The sequence below is a fragment of the Haliaeetus albicilla genome, chromosome W, assembly GCF_947461875.1.
Source record: "Haliaeetus albicilla chromosome W, bHalAlb1.1, whole genome shotgun sequence".
In the NCBI taxonomy this organism is placed as follows: Eukaryota; Metazoa; Chordata; class Aves; order Accipitriformes; family Accipitridae; genus Haliaeetus; species Haliaeetus albicilla.
Genome location: NC_091515.1, coordinates 28,049,724 through 28,074,210, shown reverse-complemented (window position 1 = coordinate 28,074,210; position 24,487 = coordinate 28,049,724). Strand labels below are relative to the sequence as shown.

The 24,487-nt window shown below is 39.7% G+C and overlaps 1 protein-coding gene across 3 annotated transcripts in view; it reads right to left on the bottom strand.

The window, feature by feature from the left end:
- Nucleotides 1-24,487, bottom strand: part of LOC138683532 (guanine nucleotide-binding protein G(q) subunit alpha-like) — a 154,247-nt gene that overhangs the window by 114,662 nt on the left and 15,098 nt on the right. The window contains exon 2 of one of the 3 annotated variants that reach the window (XM_069775485.1): nt 1,945-2,023. The exons of the other annotated variants lie outside the window; for them this stretch is intronic. The gene's annotated coding sequence lies outside the window, so the exon portion shown is untranslated. The remainder of the gene's footprint in view (nt 1-1,944; nt 2,024-24,487) is intronic. 3 annotated transcript variants of the gene reach the window in all.

Here is a 24,487-nt window from a genome sequence, read left to right as displayed (position 1 = left end):
GTCAAGTGGTTATGGTGCTTGCAAGGTGCTTGCTACAAGCACCAGTTCAATATCAAAACAGCAGTAACACAGTAACAACTGAAGCAACACTGAATTAAAACTTTTATTTTGAAGACAAAATAGAAGTAGAAAAAAAAGACAGCAATGAGTTAATAACTAAACTAACAACTAAAACAAAATATACACTCCAAAATATCTAGAATATACCACTGTGTATTTAAAATTATAAGCATAAATTTGCATTCCTGAAGATATAGTTCTCAACAACTAACTTTAGGGAATTGCTATGAGACGTTCTATCACAAAAATTCATAGAGTAAGAAAAAAAATTATCTTGCTTGGCCAACTGTCCTGGTTTCAGCTGGAATAAAGTTAATTTTCTTCCTAGTAGCTGCTATAGTGCTGTGTTTTGGATTTAGGATGAGAATAATGTTGATAACACACTGATGTTTTCAGTTGTTGCTAAGCAGTGTTTAGACTAAGTCAAGGACTTTTCAGCTTCTCATACTGCCCTGACAGCAGAGGCTGGGAGTGCACAAGAAACTGGGAGGGGACACAGCAAGGACAGCTGATCCAAACGAGCCAAAGGGGTATTCCATACCATATGACATCATGCCCAGTATATAAACTGGGGGGAGTTGACCAGGGGGCACTGTGGCTTGGGGACTGGCTGGGCATCAGTCAGTGGGTGGTGAGCAATTGTACTGTGCATCACTTATTTTGTATAGTCTATTATTACTATTACTATTAGTTTCCCTTCCTTTTCTGTCCTATTAAACTGTCTTTATCTCAACCCACAAGGTTTTTTTTGGTTTGTTTTTTTGTGGGGTTTTTTTCCAATTCTCTCTCCCATCCCACTGGGTGAGGGGGGAGTAAGTTGCTGTGTGGTGCTTAATTGCCAGCTGGGGTTAAATCATGACACCAACCTTCAGGACATTTATGGTAAGCAGCAATATACAACCAATACATAAATTTGTTAGAAAGGTAAATAATATAACAATTATAGTTCTGCAAGCTTCAACATTAGAAACATATAAAATCAGCTTTAATTAAAATTTGGCTCATATTTATTAGTGGAGAGTCATTATTTCCTTTAAATTTCTTTGCATCTTTGTACTTTACACAAAGCACATATAATAAGTTATAAATTAACATTCTGAATGTTTAACAATTTAAAGTTAAGATTGCTTGTTGGTAATTTAACACAGCATTTTTTTCCTTTGGCCCAATTAAGTCTCTCTGTGATTAGGAGAGCTTATCTAAGCAAACAAATCATATGAATAATTAGGAGGAGGAATTGAAATTTAGAACAAACAGTTGCACAGCCATATGAATGCTGTATGTTCACCTAGCTACTTAGCCCCCTAAGAAATGCAATGCATTTACCTGCGTGCAGTGCTGCTTAGCCTTTCAGCCTGGATTTTATTTTGATCATTTTTATAAAGCTTTCATGCCTCATTCATGCTCTAATATTTGGCTTCCTGGACAAAGAAAGCCTTATGCTTTACATAATGTTTTAGTTGCCTCGGAGTAGTGTATTTCATAAGCAATGCAATGTAAGGTTAAAGCATGATGCTGTGCTGCCAACCCTTAAGTATTTCTGAGGTAGTACACTGCAAAATCTAACCTGGAAGCCTCTAAAAGCTTTTGTCTTTACTGTGCGTGACTGTTCACTCAACTCCTGCTTAGATTTTTGGCTAACACAGCTCATGCTAAGGCCTGATGTACGCTGGGAGCAGCACCATTAGGTCAAAGCCAGAGCACCACTTAGGCAGGACAGGTGGCCAGAAAGCACTAAAGGGCTATTGTACAGCCATTATCACCTGCAAATTGCTGTCTCCTGCAGCCATCATCTTTTGTTCTGTAGTCTCCTCAGAATCTGCTAACTTATTGAAACGGTATAGACCAAGCCTCCAAGCTAGAAGGTATAAAACGTTAGCTTACCCAAAAAGCTTTTGAAGCGGATCCAACAGCAGCTGGACTGCTGAGGCTTTCATGCTTCCTGGTGTGACACAGGGGATGCCTGCACCGTGGAGGAGGAAGGATGAGCACTCTCACTGTCGGCTAGGTAACTAATTCTTTTCTTTTGCTCATAGGTACACGATATTAAGAGTTATGGGTTATAAGTTATGAAACCTTATGACTTGAATGGTAAATAAGTGAATTCATGTGCTAGACTAGTCTAAGCAAAAGGGGATTGAGCCCCTGTTTATCGTGTTTGTTTGTTGTATTTCTTAATGAGATCATGAAATAAAGTTTAAATCACAGAGTACGTTGTCCTGAAAATTTGAGATCCAAACAGACCATGACACTGTGGACGTTGTTGTGAAGCCTTTAGCCTCATCTCCCACATGTATAAAACAAACTTCTAACACAAGTCTTCCTTACACACACGTTCACAGAAAATCAAGCACAATGTTACATACAGACCTATTTTACTTCTGTGGAAACACAAATGGTTGCTATTGCAATCAAACTTCTCCAAAGTTGAAAAGTTAGACCAAGCCTGCTTCCACAATCAGCCTTCACTATGATCCCCAGACTGTGCTGTGGTCAAAGAGTACTGCACCAAATACACAGACCATCTCTGCAGGGCATTGACTGGCCACCAGGATGTAATCTATCAAAGGCGAGAGAACATGACTTTTCTCAAGAGTTTATAAAATTACAGACCTAGGCAATGCAGAACTACTGCATTGTATTGGTTTTGTGTGGCAAGGTTTTGGTAGCGGGGGGGGGGGGGTTACAGGGGTGGCTTCTGTAAGAAGCTGCTGGAAGCTTCCCCTGTGTTCGAGAGAGAGCCCATACCAGCCGGCTCTAAGATGGACCCACCGCCAGCCAAGGCCGAGCCAATCAGCAACAGTGGTAACGCCTCTGTGATAACATTTTTAAGAAGGAAAAAAAGTTGAGACAGTGAGAAACAGCCGCCGGAGAGAGGAGTGAGAACATGTAAGAGAAACAACCCTGTGGACACCAAGGTCAGTGAAGAAGGAGGGGGAGGAGATGCTCCAGGCACCAGAGCAGAGATTCCCCTGCAGCCCATGGTGAAGACCATGGTGAGGCAGGCTGTCCCCCTGCAGTCCATGGAGGTTAACGGTGGAGCAGATATCCACCTGCAGCCCGTGGAGGACCCCATGCCAGAGCAGGTGGGTTCCCAAAGGAGGCTGTGACCCCGTGGGAAGCCCACGCTGGAGCAGGCTCCTGGCAGGACCTGCGGATCTGTGGAGAGAGGACCCCACGCTAGAGCAGGTTTTCTGGCAGGACTTGTGACCCCGTGGGGGACCCACGCTGGAGCAGTGTGCTCCTGAAGGACTGCACACCGTGGAAAGGACCCATGCTGGAGCAGTTTGTGAAGACCTGCAGCCCATGGGAAGGACCCACGTTGGAGAAGTTCGTGGAGGACTGTCTCCTGTGGGTGGGACCCCACGCTGGAGCAGGGGAAGAGTGTGATGAGCCTTCCCCCTGAGGCGGATGAAGCGGCAGAAAATAACATGTGATGACCGTAAACCCCATCCCTGTCCCCCCTGTGCCGGTGGGGGGGTTAGGTAGAGAAATCCGGGAGTGAAGTTGTGCCTGGGAAGAAGGGAGGGGTGGAGGGAAGGTGTTTTGAGATTTGGTTTTATTTCTCATTACCTTGCTCTGGTTGAATGGCAATAAATTGAGTTAATTTTCCCCAAGTTGAATCTGTTTTGCCCGTGACAGTAATTGGTCGAGTGATCTCTCCCTGTCCTTATCTCGACCCACAAGCCCTTTGTTATATTTTCTCTCCCCTGTCCAGCTGAGGAGGGGGAGTGTTAGAGTGGCTTTGGTGGGCACCTGGCATCCAGCCAGGGTCAACCCATCATATGCATACAAAAAAAAAATGCTTCAGGCTACCCTTAGATCTCAGTTTTTCCCTTTTTCTGAAACTTATAAAATGGAGTCATGTTCTTATATATGAAGTGAAATCAACTACCATATCACACATTGCTTTAATAATTCCGTAATATTTTCCACTTTTTCCTGCAAGATATATGTCACACATTTAGTACAAAAGTCTGTTCGATATGAACCCATAAAGCACAGAATAGTATATGGTATGCCTTTTTGACATGATTAACTCTTATCGAAAATTTTCTTACGCATTAGTTAAAGCAAAATTATTTGCACCAAATGTCTCTAAATCATTGGAATACAAAGTAACTTCCATTTTTGCTCAACATAATGCTTCTTTAAGAGGGAATCCATATTACTAAAAAAAAAATCATTAGGTACAAATTTAGCCACTGAGATGGTAAGAACATGTTTGTATTATCTACTCTGTTTTAAAATAAAATAAAAATTGAAGCTTGTAATTCTTTTAACTCTTTGCTGGAAATTTAGGTAGCAATCAAAATCACACACAATTGGAAAGAAAACATGCTGATAAAGCCATCTGCACTACATTAAAGAAAACAGTATTTCAGATTATTTACACTTTGTAAGTCTATAAAAATTGCAATATATAGGCAAACAAATTAAAATCCAAAGAAGAAAGTAAAACCTAAGGAGTCTATATCTTATTCAGCTTTGTGGTTCTTTAATTGGGTGGCACTGTACTAAGGCTTTGTCAGCATAAGGCTGATGATAAACTGTATTTGGAGATCTAAAGGTATGCTAAAACTTGCAAAGACTATGATTCACTGGTGCTGAATTAAAACTGTTTCTACCCCTATCTTCAGCTTTTCTAGAAGTCTGTAAGGGAACAGAATTGAACCAAATGTCTTTGTTCATATAGCCACACATACACAAAAAAAGTATACTACTACACATACACATATAAAAATGTCATTTCTCTCTGCTTATGTGCTTCCTCAAGTCTGTCCCTTCTTAAGTCAATGCTCAATAAACCATCCTGTTTCTTCCCACAGACTAATCTTGTGGTTAAGCCAGCAGCAAGAGTGAAGAGAACATTTCTAGCCCTCCTCAACTGCATGGAGTGTCATATGTCCTGCACTTAGGTCACAACAACCCCATGCAATGCTACAGGCTTGGGGAAGAGTGGCTGGAAAGCTGCCTGGCAGAAAAAGGATCTGGGGATGTTGGTCCAGTCGGCTGAATATGAGCCAGCAGTGTGCCCAGGTGGCCAAGAAGGCCAATGGCATCCTGGCCTGTATCAGAAATAGTGTGGCCAGCAGGACTATGGAAGTGATTGTTCCCCTGTATTCGGCACTGGTGAGGCCGCACCTTGAGTACTGTGTTCAGTTTTGGGCCCCTCACTACAGGAAAGACATTGAGGTGCTGGAGTGTGTCCAGAGAAGGGCAACCAAGTTGGTGAGGGGCCTGGAGCACAAGTCTTATGAGGAGTGGCTGAGGGAACTGGGGTTGTTCAGGCTGGAGAAAAGGAGGCTGAGGGGAGACCTTATCACTCTCTACAACTACCTGAAAGGAGGTTGTAGCGAGGTGGGCGTTGGTCTCTTTTCCCAGGTAAAAGGTGATAGGACAAGAGGAAATGGCCGAAAGGGCTATCAAGCATTGGAACAGGCTGCCTAGGGAAGTGGTGGAGTCACCATCCCTGGAGGTATTTAAAAGACATGTCTACATGGCGCTTAGGGACATGGTTTAGTGGTGGACTTGGTAGTGTTATGTTAACGGTTGGACTCGATGATCTTAAGGGGCTTTTTCAACCTAAATGTTCCTATGATTCTATGTACAGGGGCAAAGTGTGAAAAGTAGTCCTGGTGAAAAAGGAAATCATGGAAAATTTCCAGCACAGAATGCACTAAAATAGAATAACAGAATATGAATTATAGATCTAATAAAATTTATGGGATTGCACAGAAATTATTAGGAAGTTGTAGTTTAACCCCAGCCAGCAACTAGGCACCACGCAACTAGGCTCACTCACTTTGCCCCCACCCAGTGGGATGGGGGAGAGAATCAGGGAAAAAAGTAAAACTCATGGGTTGAGATAAGAACAGTTTAATAGGACAGAAAGGAAGAAACTAATAATGATAATAATAATAGAATTGGAATATACAAAACAAGTGATGCACAATGCAATTGCTCACCACTCGCTGACTGATGCCCAGTTAGTTCCTGAGCAGCAGTCTGCCCCCCCAGGCCAACTCCCCCCCCCCAGTTTATATACTAGGCATGACGTCACTTGGTATGGAATACCCCGTTGGCCACTTTGGGTCAGCTGCCCTGGCTGTGTCCCCTCCCAACTTGTGCCCCTCCAGCCTTCTTGCTGGCTGGGCATGAGAAGCTGAAAAATCCTTGACTTTAGACTAAACATTACTTAGCATCAACTGAAAACATCAGTGTGTTATCAACATTCTTCTCATACTAAATCCAAAACATAACACTATACCAGCTAGTAGAAAGAAAATTAACTCTATCCCAGCCAAAACCAGGACAGAAGTTAATACAGTCATTTTCAGCACAATATACAGGAACTTATGAAATCTTCACATTAATAGCTTCTCTTAGATTGTTATGATCAAGGGGAAGAAAGTCAATATTTTTATACTGTTACAAGAAAAGCAAACAAAAAAAAGTTTCAAGTATTTTTTTTTTTAAAGAACACAAGCAACATTATTAACTACAACAAAACAAGGAAAAGGTGGGAATAACGAATCTCCGAGGTTATCTAAGCAAAGCTGCAATGATTACAGCATTATTCCTAGTGGAGAGTGGGGTTTAAAACTATTACAGCACTGAAGTCAAACCTTGATTTCACTATTTTTATATATTTTTGACCTTTTAAATTCCCATGATTGGCATTATGAGAAGATCAAAACATTCACTGATACCACACTCATAGCAGAGCCAGGAAGGTAGTCAAGTTGCTTAAATGCAGCAGTAACCCCTTATACACAAACATGCACAATTTATTGCATTACTACTATTTTTTCTGGCGCACACCCTGCAAAAATTAAAGTACAAATTGGTAAAGCAGAATATGCTTTGAATCATGGAATTGGAAGGGGCCCATGAGGATCACGGAGTCCAACTCCTGACTCCACACAGGGCAACCTAAACGTTAAACCATATATCTAAGAGCATTGTCCAAATACTTCTTTAACACTGACAGGCTTGGGGCCATGACCACTTCCCTGGGGAGCTTATTCCGGTGCTTGACTACCATCTCAGTGAAGAACTATTTCCTAATATCTAATCTGAACTTCCCCTGATGCAGCTTTAAGCCATTCCCTCAGGTCCTGTCACCAGACACGGCAGAGAATAGATCAGCACCTCCCCCTCCACTGCCCCCCTTGAGGAAGTTGTAGACAGCAATGAGGTCACCCCTCAGTCTTCTCTAAGCTGAGCAAACCTAGGTATCCTCAGCCACTCCTCATAAGTCATGCTCTCAAGGCCTTTCACCATCTTTGTTGCCCTCCTTTGGACACATTCTAACAGTTTGATGTCCTTCTAATAATGTGGAGCCCAGGTGAGGCCGCACCAATCCTGAGTATAATGGGACAATCACTTCTTTCGACAGGTTAGCTATACTGAGCTTAATGCACCCCAGGACACAGTTGGCCTTTTTGGCTGCCAGGGCACATTGTTGACTCATATTGAGCTTACCATCAACCAAAACCCCCAGATCCCTTTCTGCAGGGCTGCACTCCAGCCTCTTGTCCCCCAGTCTATATGTACACCCAGGATTACACCATCCCAGGTGCAGAATCCAGCATTTGTTCTTGTTAAATTTCACACAGTTGGTGATTGCCCAGCACTCTAATCTATCAAGATCTCTCTGTAAGGCCTCTCTACCCTCGAGGGAATCAACAGCTCCTCCTAATTTGTCCTGTTGTCCCCCTCCAGTCCCACTGGCTAACATTTTTCTCCACTGAATGAAATTTCAGTCATTATAACTGGAAAAGATGAGTCTGGATCTCTTGATGTTTTCTAATATTATAAGTAATTATCATGTACCAAAACATATCTAGGAAACAAAAAAAAACACATTTACTTCACAAATATAACTTTATACTTTGTACATTCTGCTTTCATGAATTGTAGATAAAATATTTGGTGCTTGATTTTCTAATTGATATTTTAAATAAGTACTGTAATATCTGGAAAGTATACTTGATATATATTTGTATACATCAGAAATGCAGATTAAAACCCAGTATGTTATATAATTTGTTAATTTTTAATAATATGTTAAAAACTGAAGTGCAAAAACATAAAAGTACACTTTCCAAAGGGGGGGGGGGTGATGGTAATATTTAACATATTTTACACTTGTAAGGTCTGTTTTGACAACCTAACATTAACTTTTGACCTCCCACTTGTATTAAGGGCCTCCATCCAGGAAATCAAAGGATACTGCAGAGCATTTTGTTTCTTAGAATGTATAAATGCTTTCAAAATGAATTGTTTTATCATACCAAAGCCAGCATAAACACCTCTTTACTGAAAACAGAAGTCATAGGAATAGTTATACTTTTGTTATGGTACAATATTTATGTCAAGCAGCATTTTTTATATTATTAAATATCACTATCTTAAATGAGAGACTAAGAACAGCAAGTGCTTCTTAGTGCTTTCATGGTTTTTTTCCCCCTCAAAAATGGTTGGCCACTGTTTCCAGAAGAGAGATTCACTCAAATTCTAGGCTTTAGCCTAGATATCATGGAGCATTCCTTCTGAAAAGAATTACTTTTCCTTATAATAACCAAACACAAATAGAATCATAGAATGGCTTCGGTTGCAAGGGACATTCAAAGATCATCTAGTCCAATCCCCCTGCCATGGGCAGGGACATCTTCCACTAGATCAGGTTGCTCAAAGCCCCATCCAACCCGGACTTGAACACTTCCAGGGAAGGGGCATCCACAACTTCTCTGGGCAGCCTGTTCCAGTGTCACACCACCCTCATTGTGAAGAATTTCTTCCTAATATCTAATCTGAATTTACCATCTTTCAGTTTAAAGCCATTACCCCTCATCCTGTCACTACAGGCACTGGCAAAAAGTCTCTCTCCAGCTTTCGTATAAGTCCCCTTTATATACTGAAAGACCACAATAAGGTCTCCCTGGAGCCTTTTCCAGGCTGAACAATCCTGACTATCAGCCTTTCTTCATAGGAGAGGTGTTCCAGGCCTCTGATCATCTTCGTGGCCCTCGTCTGGACCCGCTCCAACAGCTCCATGTCTTTCTTGTGCTAGGGCCCCAGAGCTGGATGCAGTACTCCAGGTGGGGTCTCACCAGAGCAGAGCAGAGGAGGAGAATCACCTCCCTTGACCTGCTGGCAACTGATACTTTGGTTTAGAACCTTTTTATATGTTATTTAGTTGTGCAAAAGAAAGAACATTATTAGGTGGTACAAAACATAAATGCAGATCAAGCTGGTTCTTCTAACATGATGGGTTAAGAACATTTCTCCCATGCAGCTATTTGGGATCTCATTGTGCTATATAATATACTGCTGGGGAAGATAGTAAAACTATCCCCCATGACTCTTCTGCTTGTGCTTTTTGGTTGTTTGTGCTTCAGAACACTCCACATCCTTTGTGCTAGTAAGATAAAAACATGATAGCTGTTTATGAATACATAATTAGACAGAGTCAACTTACTAGTATTATTATCAACTTATGTTAGAAACATAAAGCTACTATATATCAAATATCAGTATTCAGATGCTTGTCTTATAGTTTCCATTATCCATAACTTCCATTTGCTCAGTCAGCACTTGTCCTGGTTTCAGCTGGGATGTAGTTAACTGTCTTCCTAGTAGCTGGTACAGTGCTATGTTTTGAGTTCAGTATGTGAAGAATGTTGATAACACTGATGTTTTCAGTTGTTGCTCAGTAGTGTTTAGACTACAGTCAAGGATTTTTCAGCTTCTCATGCCCAGCCAGGGCACCTGACCCAAAGTGGCCAACAGTGTATTCCATACCATGTGATGTCCCATCTAGTTTAGGAACTAGGAAGTGGGGGGGCAGGGATTCGCCGCTCGGGGACTGGCTGGGTGTCGGTCGGCGGGTGGTGAGCAATTGCCCTGCGCATCATTTGTACATTTCAATCCTTTTATTACTACTGTTGTCATTTTATTAGTGTTATCATTATCATTATTAGTTTCTTCTTTTCTGTTCTATTAAATCGTTCTTATCTCAACCCAGGAGTTTTACTTCTTTTCCTGATTTTCTCCCCCATCCCACTGGATGGGGGGGGAGTGAGTGAGCGGCTGCGTGGTGCTTAGTTGCTGGCTGGGGTTAAACCACGACAGCACTACACCCAAAAGAGAGAAGGAAGTTTCCAAGGCTCAAACATACCACCTGTACTAAAATGATAAAGTAATTCTTACTTCAATCAAACCACAAAAAAACACAAAAAAATACAAGTCCAGGGTCTTGCAACCAAAGCCTTCCACCAACTTGAATCCTCATGGATAACATGAATTTTTAAAAAATATACCTTACAATATTTATTATTCATTGTATATCTTTATTGGTTTCCAAAGAGAGTACATCTTGAGAGTACCATAAACATAAATATTTAACTTACACTGTTAAGATAGTATTAAGTCTTACAGTAAATATTTTCTTCTCATATTTAACCCTTTTTCCTTGTACCAGTGTAAAGAACTTCTTCACGCTCCTCTTTCTTATTAAGAAGACTGAACAAGCAGTAACTATCTAGACCTACACCTACCTAGTTTCAAGGCAACTCATAGACGTTTCTTAAAAGAGCATTCATCTCACTCCCATATACTTGTCATCCTGGCTACTCTGTTGTCTCAGATTTGCCTCAGTGTCATTACATGTGATTACATAATTAAACTTCAGGTGGGGGGGGAAGAGGTACATTAGCCATTTGATAAGGAACAAACAAAAACACTCTTCCATAAAATTAAATAAAATAAGATTTAAAAAAAAAAAAAAAAGCACACACACAGAGGAATCTTTACCTAGAAATCATATGGATAATTCTAGCCATAACCTCCAATAAAGGAACAGAATAGGAGGTAATCTGAGGGAGGTGGGAAGGCAAGGCTAAACTAAAGAGGATATAACTTTCCAGTTACCAGCCTTGAGAATGCATTGTGAAATCCTTTCCCTCTTTCCCCTCACATTAAGGCTCTAAGAGTGCAGCTATTGCTTCCTTGGCTATGCACAAAACATAGTTCTTCCTTATGAAAGCCACTGTTCAAAGTAACAGTTTCTCACAGGATATTAAGAAATGCTAAGAGAGGCTATGTCCCCGAAAGACTTGTTCCTTAAAACTAATAATATTCTTTCATCCTTTCTCCCCCAGTGAGTATGCACAGACCAAACTAGATGAAAGTTCACAATAAAGAGCTCTGACATGATAGGAAGATGAAAACTACTCAGTTTTTATTTTCATCTCTCACATAATCTGAGGGACTCAAGTGTTGAATTTGTATTTCCCCTTGGTCCTAAATTTAAAGGGTCACTTACAGTTTTATCTGTCTCTCACAACACCCACCCACACGCATGTGCACACAGAGAAATCCATACTGGTTCCAAGGGCAACAGCATTATAAATCCACCCAGAAGGAAGCACAGTTCCAAATATTGTGACACATTTCCTGCTGCTTACAGTGGGTTGACCTTAACTTAAGAGTGCTTTTTAATGGCTATTTCCCTTGGAAAGAGTCACCAGCAATTTATTTTTTGCTGTCCTCTTGCACTTCTATGTCTTCACAGCCATTGTAAGGAGCTGTATATGAACCAAGCAGCCCCTCTCAAAGGAAACTAGCCCCTCCACAGACTTTATCCACCAGCAAGGAGAGGGGGGAGCCCAGCCAGCTCCCCTTCACCAACACTCCTCATGGAAGCTGGCCATGTTCCCATACAGATTAACCAGGGCCAGCCAGCTCTCTAGCTGGACAGGAACAATACAACTTCTATATTATTGTATCTCAGGAGAGACTCCAAGTATAATTTCAACCATTTCAAATCTAGCAAGACAGGTAATAATAAGTCATTAAATAAATTCATGTTTTAATCATGTTCCTTGTATATTTTAATATCAATATACCTATGTGCATACTTTCATGTGTGTACACAGACACACACAGAGTGATGAAGACTTTATAGATACAAATTACCACTGGTACTCTGCAGGTTTAAGAAATCAGGTCAAGGGCAATATTATCAAAGAACAAGTTTGTAATTAAAATAATAATTAGATTCTACACACACACACACACAAAGAAATCCCTGCTTTTTATTTAAAAACAAAAAAAAAAGAGCAAAAGAAAGCAAATTGAATAGCTAAGTTCCGAGATGACATCCTTGCTAGCCTTATGCACTATACCATACAGGTATTTTGATGCTAACTACACAATTATTGAAATGAAATGTCACTTTCAGGTGCAGTATTTGCTCATGAAAATAAATGAAAACTAAAAAAAATAATATAAAAAAAATTAACCTTGGGGGAAAGGAAGGACATAAGCTTTTATTGGGTCACTAAGAACATGATATTAGAAGATACCAAGGACAAACAGCCAGCTTTTACCAGTCAAAGCATCTGGTCACTTCATTTTGCATTTGCATTCATAACAGCACAGTGTATTAACACACTGTGTCATTTAAAGCATTGCTTTCCTATGCCTGAAAAGAACAGCGTAATATTCAATTTCTTCTGCAAAATTATTAGCAGCACAACAGAGCACTGCATTATTATGCAGACAGCATTCACCTGTAGTGTCCATTCAGCCAGACTAGCTTGAATTCAGCTCCATTCTGTCCACCTGCTCAGCTGAGCTAATTCAGTAGCTAAAAGGAAAATTGTTTCCGGCCTTTTCAGACAAATCAAAACTAATGGTTCTAATACTCCCAACATTCTCTTCAAGAAAAGCTGCTGCTTCTCTTTATAATTACCTAGCAGCTTGTTATAGGCTGAAAGTACGTATTTATTTAGATTTGATGACGTAACCTTGTATATACCAAATCAGCAACTCCTCAAGAAGTTTTTATAATTTTTTGCAATGTTTTTATAGAATTTATATATACACACACATAAAATATCAACCAAAAATGGCTAGATTAATAAATAACTGCTCCCTATTAAAAAGGCATTAAAAATCATAAGATTATCTCAATCAGAACACAATAGAAATTATAGATAAGCAGTCTTCCTTGTTGCCTTTCAGAAACAGTATCTACTCACTGATACTTTTACAGTATGAGAAGTCTTAATAAATGCAAGAATTAGAAGCACTGAGTTACAACTACTGTTTTATTCAAACAGCATCAGCTCTAGCAAATAAGCTATACTAATGAGGTACAGCTTTATGTATCTTATAAAAAGCCATCTCCTTTCTCTCCCAAATTTTCATCATAGTTCTGCTCTCACTTGAAATGTTATGTGGCTTTTTGTTTAATAGAAGTCCACAAGCTGTTCACTGGCATAAAAGTTATTAACATTATAAATCCTGCGTTAACTCTGCATCTGAGGAAAAATCATAAATTCACTTAAGTCACTAGATAATTAAGGTTTTATAAGCATTTCAATATTTCTACTTTTCACTAGTGGTACCCACCAAAGCTGCTCTATCACTCCCCCCTCCTCAGCTGGACAGGGGAGAGAAAATATAAAAAAAGGGCTTGTGGGTTGAGATAAGGACAGGGAGAGATCACTCAACCAATTACCATCACAGGCAAAACAGACTCAGCTTGGGGAAAATTAACTCAATTTATTGCCATTCAACCAGAGTAGGTTAACGAGAAATAAAACCAAATCTCAAAACACCTTCCCTCCACTCCTCCCTTCTTCCTGGGCACAACTTCACTCCTGGATTCTCTACCTACCCTCCCCCAGGGGGACAGGGAATGGGGGTGGGGGTCAGTTCATCACATGTTGTCTCTGCCACTTCATCCTCTTCAGGGGCAGGACTCCTTATACTCTTCCCCTGCTCCAGCGTGGGGTCCCTCCCACAGGAGACAGTCCTCCACAAACTTCTCCAACGTGGGTCCTTCCCATGGGCTGCAGTTCTTCACAAACTGCTCCAGCATGGGTCCCTTCCACGGCGTGCAGTCCTTCAGGAGCACACTGCTCCAGCGTGGCTCCACCGTGGGGTCACAAGTCCTGCCAGAAAACCTGCTCCAGTGTGGGCTCCTCTCTCTCCACGGATCCGCAGGTCCTGCCAGGAGCCTGCTCCAGCGTGGGCTTCCCATGGGGTCACAGCCTCCTTTGGGAATCCACCTGCTCTGGCGTGGGGTCCTCCATGGGCCACAGGTGGATATCTGCTCCACTGTGGACCTCCATGGGCTGCAGGGGGACAGCCTGCCTCACCATGGTCTTCACCACGGGCTGCAGGGGAATCTCTGCTCCAGTGCCTGGAGCACCTCCTCCCCTTCCTTCTTCACTGACCTTGGTGTCTGCAGGGTTGTTTCTCTCACATGTTCTCACTCCTCTCTCTGGCTGCCGTTTCTGTGCTGCCGCAACTTTTTTCCCCCTTCTTGAATATGTTATCCCAGAGGCGCTACCACTGTTGCTGATTGGCTCGGCCTTGGCTGGCGGCAGGTCCATCTTAGAGCCGGCTGGCATTGGCTCTGTCAGACATAGGGGAAGCTTCCAGCAGCTTCTCACAGAAGCCACCCCTGTAACCCCCCCCCCCGCTATCAAAACCTTGCCACACAAAGCCAATACATATACTTACTTATGGTTTTGCAAAACTGACTCAAATATATTTCTAGTCATTTTTATTTGTTAGGGAACAAGATACTTAAGAACATACTTAGGTAGGGAATCAGTTCCTATTCTGATATCCTGACAAAAATCATAATGCAATTTCAGCTCGCACAAGGAGGGGGGAGGACTTGTAGCTTGTTTGTCTTTTTTTTTTTTTTCTTTTTCGAAAGGAAACTTTTACTTCCAGGAAATAAACATTTATTTTATGTCATTCCTTTTCATAACAGTCAAATGAAGAGTGTTCAAGTCCAGATTTTTAGCTTACATTTTCAGCTATTAAAGCGTTATCCACACAAGTCAACATTCTTCATAAATTTTTTATATTATAATTTCAGTTCAACCAAAAAAACAAGTAACTAGGCACACAACCAGCTGTCAATAACAACACACAACAGCTGTCAACTGGCTTATTTAAAATTACACCAAGCCTGCAAGTCCTTCTTCAGCAACTGCAAGAAGGCACATGTACGTGAACTTGTGGAGGAAGCCCAATTGATCTTAAATTCTTTTAAGTTAAAAATAGAAAAACTTTTTGATGAATTTTAGTCTCTAAATCAGATAAAACAGATTTAGAGGCTACAGTTTAAGTGGGATTGGAACACTGTGTCTTGTGAAAAACAAACTCTGGGAAATACAACAGAAGTTAAGAATGTTTTCTTTGTTCTCAGGCCTGCCCTGGATACACAGACAGAAACTACAGATAATAGCTTATAATGACTAAAAAAATAGCCTAGCCCTTTTAGATGTATAAAAAAGTAACAGCATAACACTACTGTTGCCCTAAAGGCCTTCAATCTTTTATTATAAAAGTCCCTTTGAAAACTATTATTTTTCAACACAAGGAAACATATTAATATAAACACTACTCCTTCCACTAACTTCATAATTTCTGATTAACAGACTCCCCATATGGCTTTGGATATCATTTTGCAGAATTTACAATTTAGAGATCCCCATTCACCACCAAAGAATGAAGTATCACCTCCATTGACTGTGTGCCATTCAGACATAGCTCCTTCATACAAACCCACATCCAGCTGTTCAATCTCCCCCTGAAGATCTTTGAACCATGTGTCATGCTTTAACCCCAGCCAGCAACTAAGCACCATGCAGCTGCTCACTCACTCCCCCTCCACCCAGTGGGATGGGGGGAAAAAAGTTAAACTCTTGAGTTAAGAACAGTTTAATAGGACAGAAAGGAAGAAACTAATAATTATAATAATAACAATAATACAATGACAATAATAATAATACAAGAAATGAAATATACAAAACAAGTGATACACAGTGCTTTTGCTCACTACTCGCTGACCAATGCCCAGTTAGTTCCTGAGCAGCGATCCCTTCCATGCCAACTCCCTCCAGTTTATATACTAGGCATGACGTCTTATGGTATGGAATCCCCCTTTGGCCAGTTTGGGTAGGCTGTCCTGGCTGTGTCCCCTCCCAACTTCTTATGCCCCTCCAGCCTGCTTGCTGGCTGGGCATGAGAAGCTGAAAAATCCTTGACTTAGTTTAAACACTACTTGGCAACACCTGAAAACATCAGTGTGTTATCAACATTATTCTTATATTAAATCCAAACTGTAACACTATACCAGCTACTAGAAAGAAAATTAACTCTATTCCAGCCAAAACTAGGACACTGAAATACAAAAAAAGATGAAATCAAGAGAAATTAAACCTTTTATAATATGTTATCATTGGCATTTTGGTTTCTTTTTCTTCTGAAGTTACTTCTATCCAATGTGTTAAGCAAGCATTGTACTAAGTTTAGTATATGAATAGCTGTCAGAAAAATGTTTGGTGTACAGTTCAAAGAGAAAATCCTGAAGCTAAAACTTGTTGGTTTTTTTTAAAAAATTTTTTTACTTAATACCAGGCCCACAGTCAGACCAAACAGAATATTTTTGTAAAATGTCACCATTTGTTTCCATTGCATAAATTACAACTTTAAGGAAATGATTTAATGGTTAGGGCCTAAATGTAATCAGATCAAAACAACTGTACCAGCTACTAAAAAGAAAATAAACTCTATCCCAGCTGAAACCAGGACACCATGTAAGTGAACAGAAGAGAGTTTCAGACCATTTTCAATAATAATAATAAACCATTTCATGATCTCCTGTTACCAATTTTACTGTTTTCAGTAGTACAGCAAATATACAGTCACACTTCTTAAAAAAATTAAGTTACAGAACAGCTTGGAAAAAATAAATTAAGGAAAGCGATAATGACCTCAGGAAAGGTTAATCATAGAAACCTTATTAAGGATTTTATTCTTACATCCTTACTCTTTAAGTATTCCCAACAGATTACTGCAAACTATGGCTCTATTAATGTAAATAAGGGTAGAAAATTTATAAAGATAATATATTGCAAGGGGTTTTAATCATTTCAGAGGCATTCTTTAAAAATAAAGAATAAAAAGCATTAGATGCTTTAGAAAAATTTCTGCACATCACTTAGTAACCCAAGTATCTAAATAGCTTTTTAAAAAGGGAAGGAAGGAGGAGTCCAAGAACCAAGTTACCATGGCGTGATTAGTTATCACATATCAGCTGCTCCACAATATTTTTTTTTGCATGTGTAACTTAGTTATGTACAAATACCAAGCTTTATAAATGCTGTCCTGAAAAGTGACTTCATCTTTAGACTTGGGGAAATTAATCTAATTTATTGCCAATTAATTGTAACAGAGTAGGATAGTAAGAAATACGAACAAAACTAAAAACACTTTACTCCCACCCCTCCCTTCTTCTCAGGCTCAACTTCACTCTTAACTCTTCTACATCCTCCCCCCCAGCCATCCCCGGGGCAGCCCAGGGGAATGGGGGTTGCAGTCAGTTCATAACACTTCCTCTCTGCTGCTCCTTCCTCACATTTTTCCCCTGCTCCAGCATGGGGTCCCTCCCACAGGACAGAGTCCTTCACAAACTGCTCCAGCATGGGTCCATTTCCTTCAAGAACAGACTGCACCTGTGTGAGCCCCTCTCCACAGGCTGCAATTCCTGCTAGGAGCCTGCTCTAGCATAGGTTCTCCGTGAGCTGCAGCTTCCTTCAGGACATATACACCTGCAGTGGTGTGGGGTCCTCCCTGGGCTGCAGGGGGACAGCCTGCCTCACCATGGTCTTCCCCACAGGCTGCAGGGGAATCTCTGCTCTGGTGCCTGGAGCATCTCCTCCCCCTCCTTCTTCACTGACCTTGGTGTCTGCAGGGTTGTTTCTCTCACTTCCTTCATTCCTCTCAGCTGCTGTTGTGCAGTGTTTTTTTACCCTTTCTTAAATATGTTATCACAGAGGCGCTACCAGCTTTACTGATTGTCTCAGCTTTGGCCAGCAGCGGGTCCATCTTGGAGTTGGCCGAAACTGGCTCTGCCCAACATGGGGGCAGCTTCTGGTGAATTCTCACAGAAGCCACCCCCGCAGCCCCCCGCCATGTAAACCCAATACAGGGAAAGAGATGTTATTAAAGAATAATGTTGTCTTGGCTTTTGCTAGGAAGGATTGCTAACATAAAAAGATGCATCTGTTCATATTTACCATTATGAATTTTACTGGCAATCTTAGAAACTAATGCATGATGCAATTACACTATGATTTGTTTACTTGAAATTATCATCTTTCTAATTAAATTCAGGAGATATTTATTAATTTTCTTTGAAACCATAAGAGAAAAATTGTCTGAGATTCTCTTGGTCCATGAAGTTGGAGAATGATCGACAAGAAAGTTCATGTTTTATATTTCCACGTCCTGTGAATTCAGCTAGCTCATTTCCTAGGTCCAAATCCAGTCTTGTCTCAGTTTCCACCCAATTTGCTTTGTCTTCTTCATCTCACTTAATAAACAACTATTTTTCTTATTATTTAAAAATAATACATCACCCATAGCAATGTTCTATAGCCTACCTAAGGATGGGAGCCTTTTGCTGTCAAGAAGACCACAATTAGGGGAGTATTTGACTCTTATAACATTAGAATGTAATAGTTCACTTCCTTACAAACTCGGCTGAGTAAGATTTTTTTTTTCCCCTTCTAATTAATCTAGGATATTTTCTGAGACACACTTCTCCAACACTCTAAACCTTTTCTATTATCTATCTGACCAAAAGCTTCCCATCTCTTTATTAACTTAAACTGTTCCTTTTCCATTTTTATTGGTGACCAATAACCTTTGTAAAGCACTTCTGAGAAACGTGTAAAAGATAATTGTAAATCAAGTTACAGACACCTGGCCCAGTTTAAGTGTAGGAGAAAATTCAGAAGTCAGGGTCATTTTGGTAGACTTAGAACTGACACATGGGAAAGTCAACTTCAAACCTCTCAATCTAAGAATACTGTTGTGCAGCTACACATATTGCCTAGGTCAAAGTTAATTTAAAGGCTGTGTGAATATACATGCACATGCAAAGAGAAGCAGAAGGGGAGCTGTCTTGTTTCTTCCTGACAAAGACAGCCTGAAAATTTTGTTTGCAGTTTTCCCTGCTTGCTTTCTTATTTTTAACAACATCAGAAACATTAATTCTCGTCTCCTACTTCACTGATGCTTCCCTTGAATTCAGTGATGTGAATTGACAGTAGTTATAACCATTACCTGAAAGGAAGTCAAATCAAACAAAAAAAGACTGGTAATTTAGGTGTCAACAAAGACAAATAACTGAATAGTTTTGACACTGCCTAATCAAAGAATAAAAACTTCCCTAATCAATTAGGTTACTATATAAACTTTCTACAGTCTAACGTGGAAAGCAAGGCAATGGACAAGTGAAACACCGTCAATGGCTTAGACAATTTAAAATATAGAAATACCATAAAGAGTACAAAACATTCAAAGTGTTTTCACCTAACAGACTAATGATTTTGATGTTATTACTGACACTGATATACAGAAAAAAGAGAATACACACCTCAAGTTCTTCATGAGAATCAGACGTAATTAACAGATGTTTCTAAAACTAAATCAATCTATTTAAAGGATTAATATTTCATTATCACCCAGCACTAACAGGGAAGGAAAGTTCCTGAGGTGAAATGCCAGGTCTACCACTTTTGTGCAAAGTAGTATTCAATCACTAGGGCCAAGTTTTTATTCTGTGTACATAAAACACTACTTAGAGATGTCCAGCAAACATAAGCCTTTTGCCACTTGAGCTGTGCTTAGCAGCTCTGAAAATCATAAAATCATAGAATTGTTTAGGTTGGAAAAGACCTTTAAGATCATTGAGTCCAACCGTAAATGAATGCTTGGCTTTCTCAGTCTGTAGGCATGGCAAAACTCCCACTTGAAATCACTCTCCAGAGTATCCCTTTGGACCTAAGTTAGGTTCAGGAGCACACTTTTGAAGTGAACCTCCCGATTGTCCCTGCTTACTATGCATATACTATTCATTAGCAACTAAGAATCCCCAAGTGAGGAACTGGATTCCTTTAGAATGAAATTAAGAAGGGAAATGGAAACGGAGTACATCTTTCAAGATGTACTTAAAGACCACACTTAATACATTCTAGCCACAAATAGGCATTTAGTCCCTGAGATCAGACTAGACTTGATCTGAAGCAAAAAAAAACCAAACAACCCCAAGCCCTGGAACATGGACATCAGGATCTCAACACGTACTGTTTTGCCCTACAGACCCACTCTCTCCTGTCCACATTACTTGCTAATGTGGACATAGCCTTTGTCTCCATTGCCCCACCTACAATCACTGGGATAATAATTACCGACTTACCTGCCTCACCAAGGTGACAGACTGATTAGCTAGTGGATGTACAACACGCTGAACATATAAAGTGCTAAATAACTATTCCCTTTTATTACAAATACTATTGAGCTGTTACCATCCAAAAAGAAAGCAGAATGAAAGCAATAATTAATTTGGAATATCTTCAATTTCTCTACTGTTAAACTTTGTTCCAGTTGATTAAACTCTGATCATAGCATATTTATTTCATAAAAGTTGATAAAATTCTGACACATCCACACAAAGTGCGTTTGTTGATTTTAGTTAGGATACTGCTTTGTAAAGTAGAAGTCTGCCCTTTATATAGTAAAAGTTTTTCATAGGCCTGAGAAGGATATTTAATACCTACCAACCAGGAATAAAAAAAAAAAAAAAAAAAATTAACTGAACCCTTCTCAGTGTCATTGCTACAAAACCAGAAGCAACAAATACCAGCTAGTATTTTGTTAATCTACTCTATTTATTAATTCTTGCTTAATTTGACCAAAGATTATGTAAGGAATGTGTGGATATTAATTAACAAAACAGCTTTTTCAAAAATATCTTTAACATATCTATTTAGCATTATATTTAGGCTTCCAAAGTTCCTTAACTAGTCAGATTTGGCAGTACAGCAATAGTCTGCTGTGAATCTGAAGACCCAAACTTGCAGACCCCTGAATGTGAGGCAGAAGATGATAGAGCAATATACATACTATTACAAAAAGTCACTCATTAGGTATGTGATGAGAACACATTTTCTACCTGCAAACTAGGGCTCAGAACTGAGGCTTTGACTTACGCTCCAGATGTGAATCCTGCTGTTCTTTTTGAGAATTTCACTGATTATCCTTAGTGGGGCCTTTGTCAATGACTGTAAGACATGTTCAGTCTGAATTTCCCTTCACAGCAACAAGAATGGTTTGGGATTTAGGCCCAACTCCACAAATGCAAAGTCTCTACATATCTGCTCTGCTGTTCTGTATTTCTACTGTGCAAAATCCATACTGCCTCTGGTTTTGACATTTAAGGTCCCCAGAAGGTTAGGATTTTGCTTCTGACATCCTAAAGCATCCCATTGTTGACAAGACAAAGGAGTTTAGTCCCACATTCTTAAGCACCAGAGTCCAGAAACTAAAACATCTTTTTACCAGAGTTTTATCTACCAAAGCAAGCTTGTCATACAGTGTGAGGGCAATTTCTCTGCTTCAAAATACAGACAGAGGAGGCAATAACCTCTTCTACATAAAACAGCTTAGTCTTTAGCAGTCATGCTGAATGTGGAAAAGTTTTAATTCATTTGCCTAATACAATTCAAACTCCCATCTTCAATCTCTCAAGAAAGCATCATCAGATAAAAGGAACCATGTTCTCACCATCAGTCAAAAGGTAGAGTCCTGGCTTCTGATTCTGCCTTGACCTCACAGTTCTTATTATTTATACATGTACCTACTCACTAATCCTATTCTGCCTAGGCTTCTAAATCAGGTCAATGGGCAAATAAGTCAGGTACTGAAGTGCTCCCTGATGGAGGACCCAGTTCTCTCTGAGAATCCTGGAATCTCTTGAAATAGATTCTTCATCTACACAATGTGACATGATGAGGATAAATGCATGCATTCAGGTGTGCAAGTCTGCCAATAGCTGCAGTGTGAGGAGCCAGTAACTAAAGACAGATGTACCAGAAATAAACGCCTTGAATTTCAGTGGTTTTAAACAGACATTTAGAGGAGACAGTGACAGGACCTTCCATATACACATTCAAAAATATTAGTCAAAATTCTTTCCAAACACCAGTATGACTGCATAGTCTAGAACATCTCATAATAAGGTTTTTCAGAACAAATGACTACCGGTGCCACCAAAAATATTAGTACCTCTCAGTAATCAGTACAAAAGGGTGAAAAGTTTTCGGCCAGTTTAGAGAGCTGAAATGAGGGGTCTGCTAAGTACCAGAGCCAGCACTGGGGGCAGCAGACTGTGTGCTGAAACTAGGATTATTTCTTCCAGCTGCAGCAAGATCAACCCCATCCTCTTGTGGAAGATTGCTTCGGTCAGACAACTGACACATGCAAACAGCATATACAGATAATGAAAGGGTAGATTTGCTGATTAACTAGGTTCTTTTCAACACAGCCACACAATGCTACAGGTGAAATAAAAGCATTTTTGTCACCTGCATTTTTGCAAACTGCTGTAAATTTTCTTTCCCCCCTCACTTTTGAATAGCTATATTGTTATATTTTTTCTTGACTTCTGGTTCCTTTCATTTTCTGAACTATTGCAACTTATTTAAAACACAACTTTTTGTCTAATTCTTCATGAACATTTCTAAGCTTCAGAAATATTTACAAGCAATAGTTGCTGGATTACTCTGCTGATTTACTCATGCAAACTAGTTTACAGAAATCTCTATATTTATATCCTTTGTTGCATCTTTCAAGGAAGTCCTATAAATAGCAATTTTTAATGGAATTATAACAAGATGATGTTCCCAATATATTTAAATGTGAAGCTTAGTTCAGACATTTAGTGAAGTCTGGGTAACATGAAAATCTTACTACTCCTCGGCAAGCATTTCTAGTGCAACATAAATTACTAAAAGCTACCGCTTTGGTACCTTGGTCTCTTCTCCATCTCAGCGTATAAACTGGATAATAAGATAGATGGGGAACAGTATCATCTACAAGAGTAATATCTCCTTCCTCTTCTCTCCTCCCCCAACTTGAATACTTAGTGTCAGTATGATACTTTTCCAAAGAGAAAAGTTGTTATATGAAAATACTGACCCAGAGTCCTCAGTTGAAGGCAAACTCCCGATCATTTAGAAATAGAATCATCCAGCAGGATCCAAGCCATAGTAATTAAGTGGTTCAAAGACAAATTGCAATGTTGGTCTGACTCCCTGATAATTTACAATATCAAATGCACTATAAAGCAAACAGGAAAAAAAAAAAACCAACACACACACACACACAAAAAAAAAACAAACACTAAACACCACTACCAAAAAAAACCCAACACCCAAAACCTAGATCAGCCTGAATCAGTGTTTTGTTTGAGAAATGATGGTGAGTGTGGATTCATTAAATTGATCCAGGAACAAAGCCTAGTGTCATTTCCAGCATTTTTATGAAGAATTATAATTACAATGAGATTACTGGGAGGAGAATAACACCCACAGTATTTATCATTACAGAGATACTGTTAGCTTAAGAAAAGAAGAAACACTCCTAGGTGACATTTATGTCACAATATAGAATTGCAATAGTCTGCATTATTAGAAAAACAATCTACCTTGCTTGCTGACAGACTTAAAGGACTGCCCAAATCCAGAACAAGATTACTGTGAAAGCATTAAATGCTTGAATTTGCAATATCAATTGGTCAGGGAGGTCTTCCACTTCAAAAAGACTTGGAGAGAATCATTTTCCCCTCTGCTCTGAAAGAAAATGCTAAGGAAAATAATTAAATATTTCCTGTCTGGTTTTAAGTAGCCTTCCTATAGACTTAATTTCTTCAATTAAACTATCCAAATTGGAAGAGAGTGAGAAAGATCCTGACCTATGATCTCCAGAAAGAGGATTCATTAGTAAGGCAATTGAATAAAAAAGGAGAATGGCAGGAAAACCTTCATTTACAACTGCAATCCTAAACTTAATTTCTAGACTTCCTCATTACAGTCCTCTCAATGAAGGAAACCTGGGATATTCTAGAGTACTTCATCATAGGAGAAGATATATTTGAAAACTAACATGTTCACTATACTTGGCTGGAGGAAAAGTGCACACCTAAAGCTTCAAGGTTTTTTTCCATTTCTTCTATTCAATAATATGGAAGTTATTTTTGGGGGGGGGGGTTAAACAATTTATTCTGTAGAGAAAGAGAGACTGAAAGACGAATCTTTATAGCAAACAAAGGTCTTAGTACATTTAAAGCAGGCTACTGGGAAAGGACAGGAAAAAGATAATCCAGTATTCAAATGGATTTTTTCTTATCATTTATGGATTTTCAGAGAGAAAGAAAATAGTATAGCATCAAAAAGCCAACTCCACTAATAGCCATTATTTGAAACAGCTAAGGAGAGCCTGGGAAATGACTTGTCATTATTTGCTTTTTCAGCTCAAGATG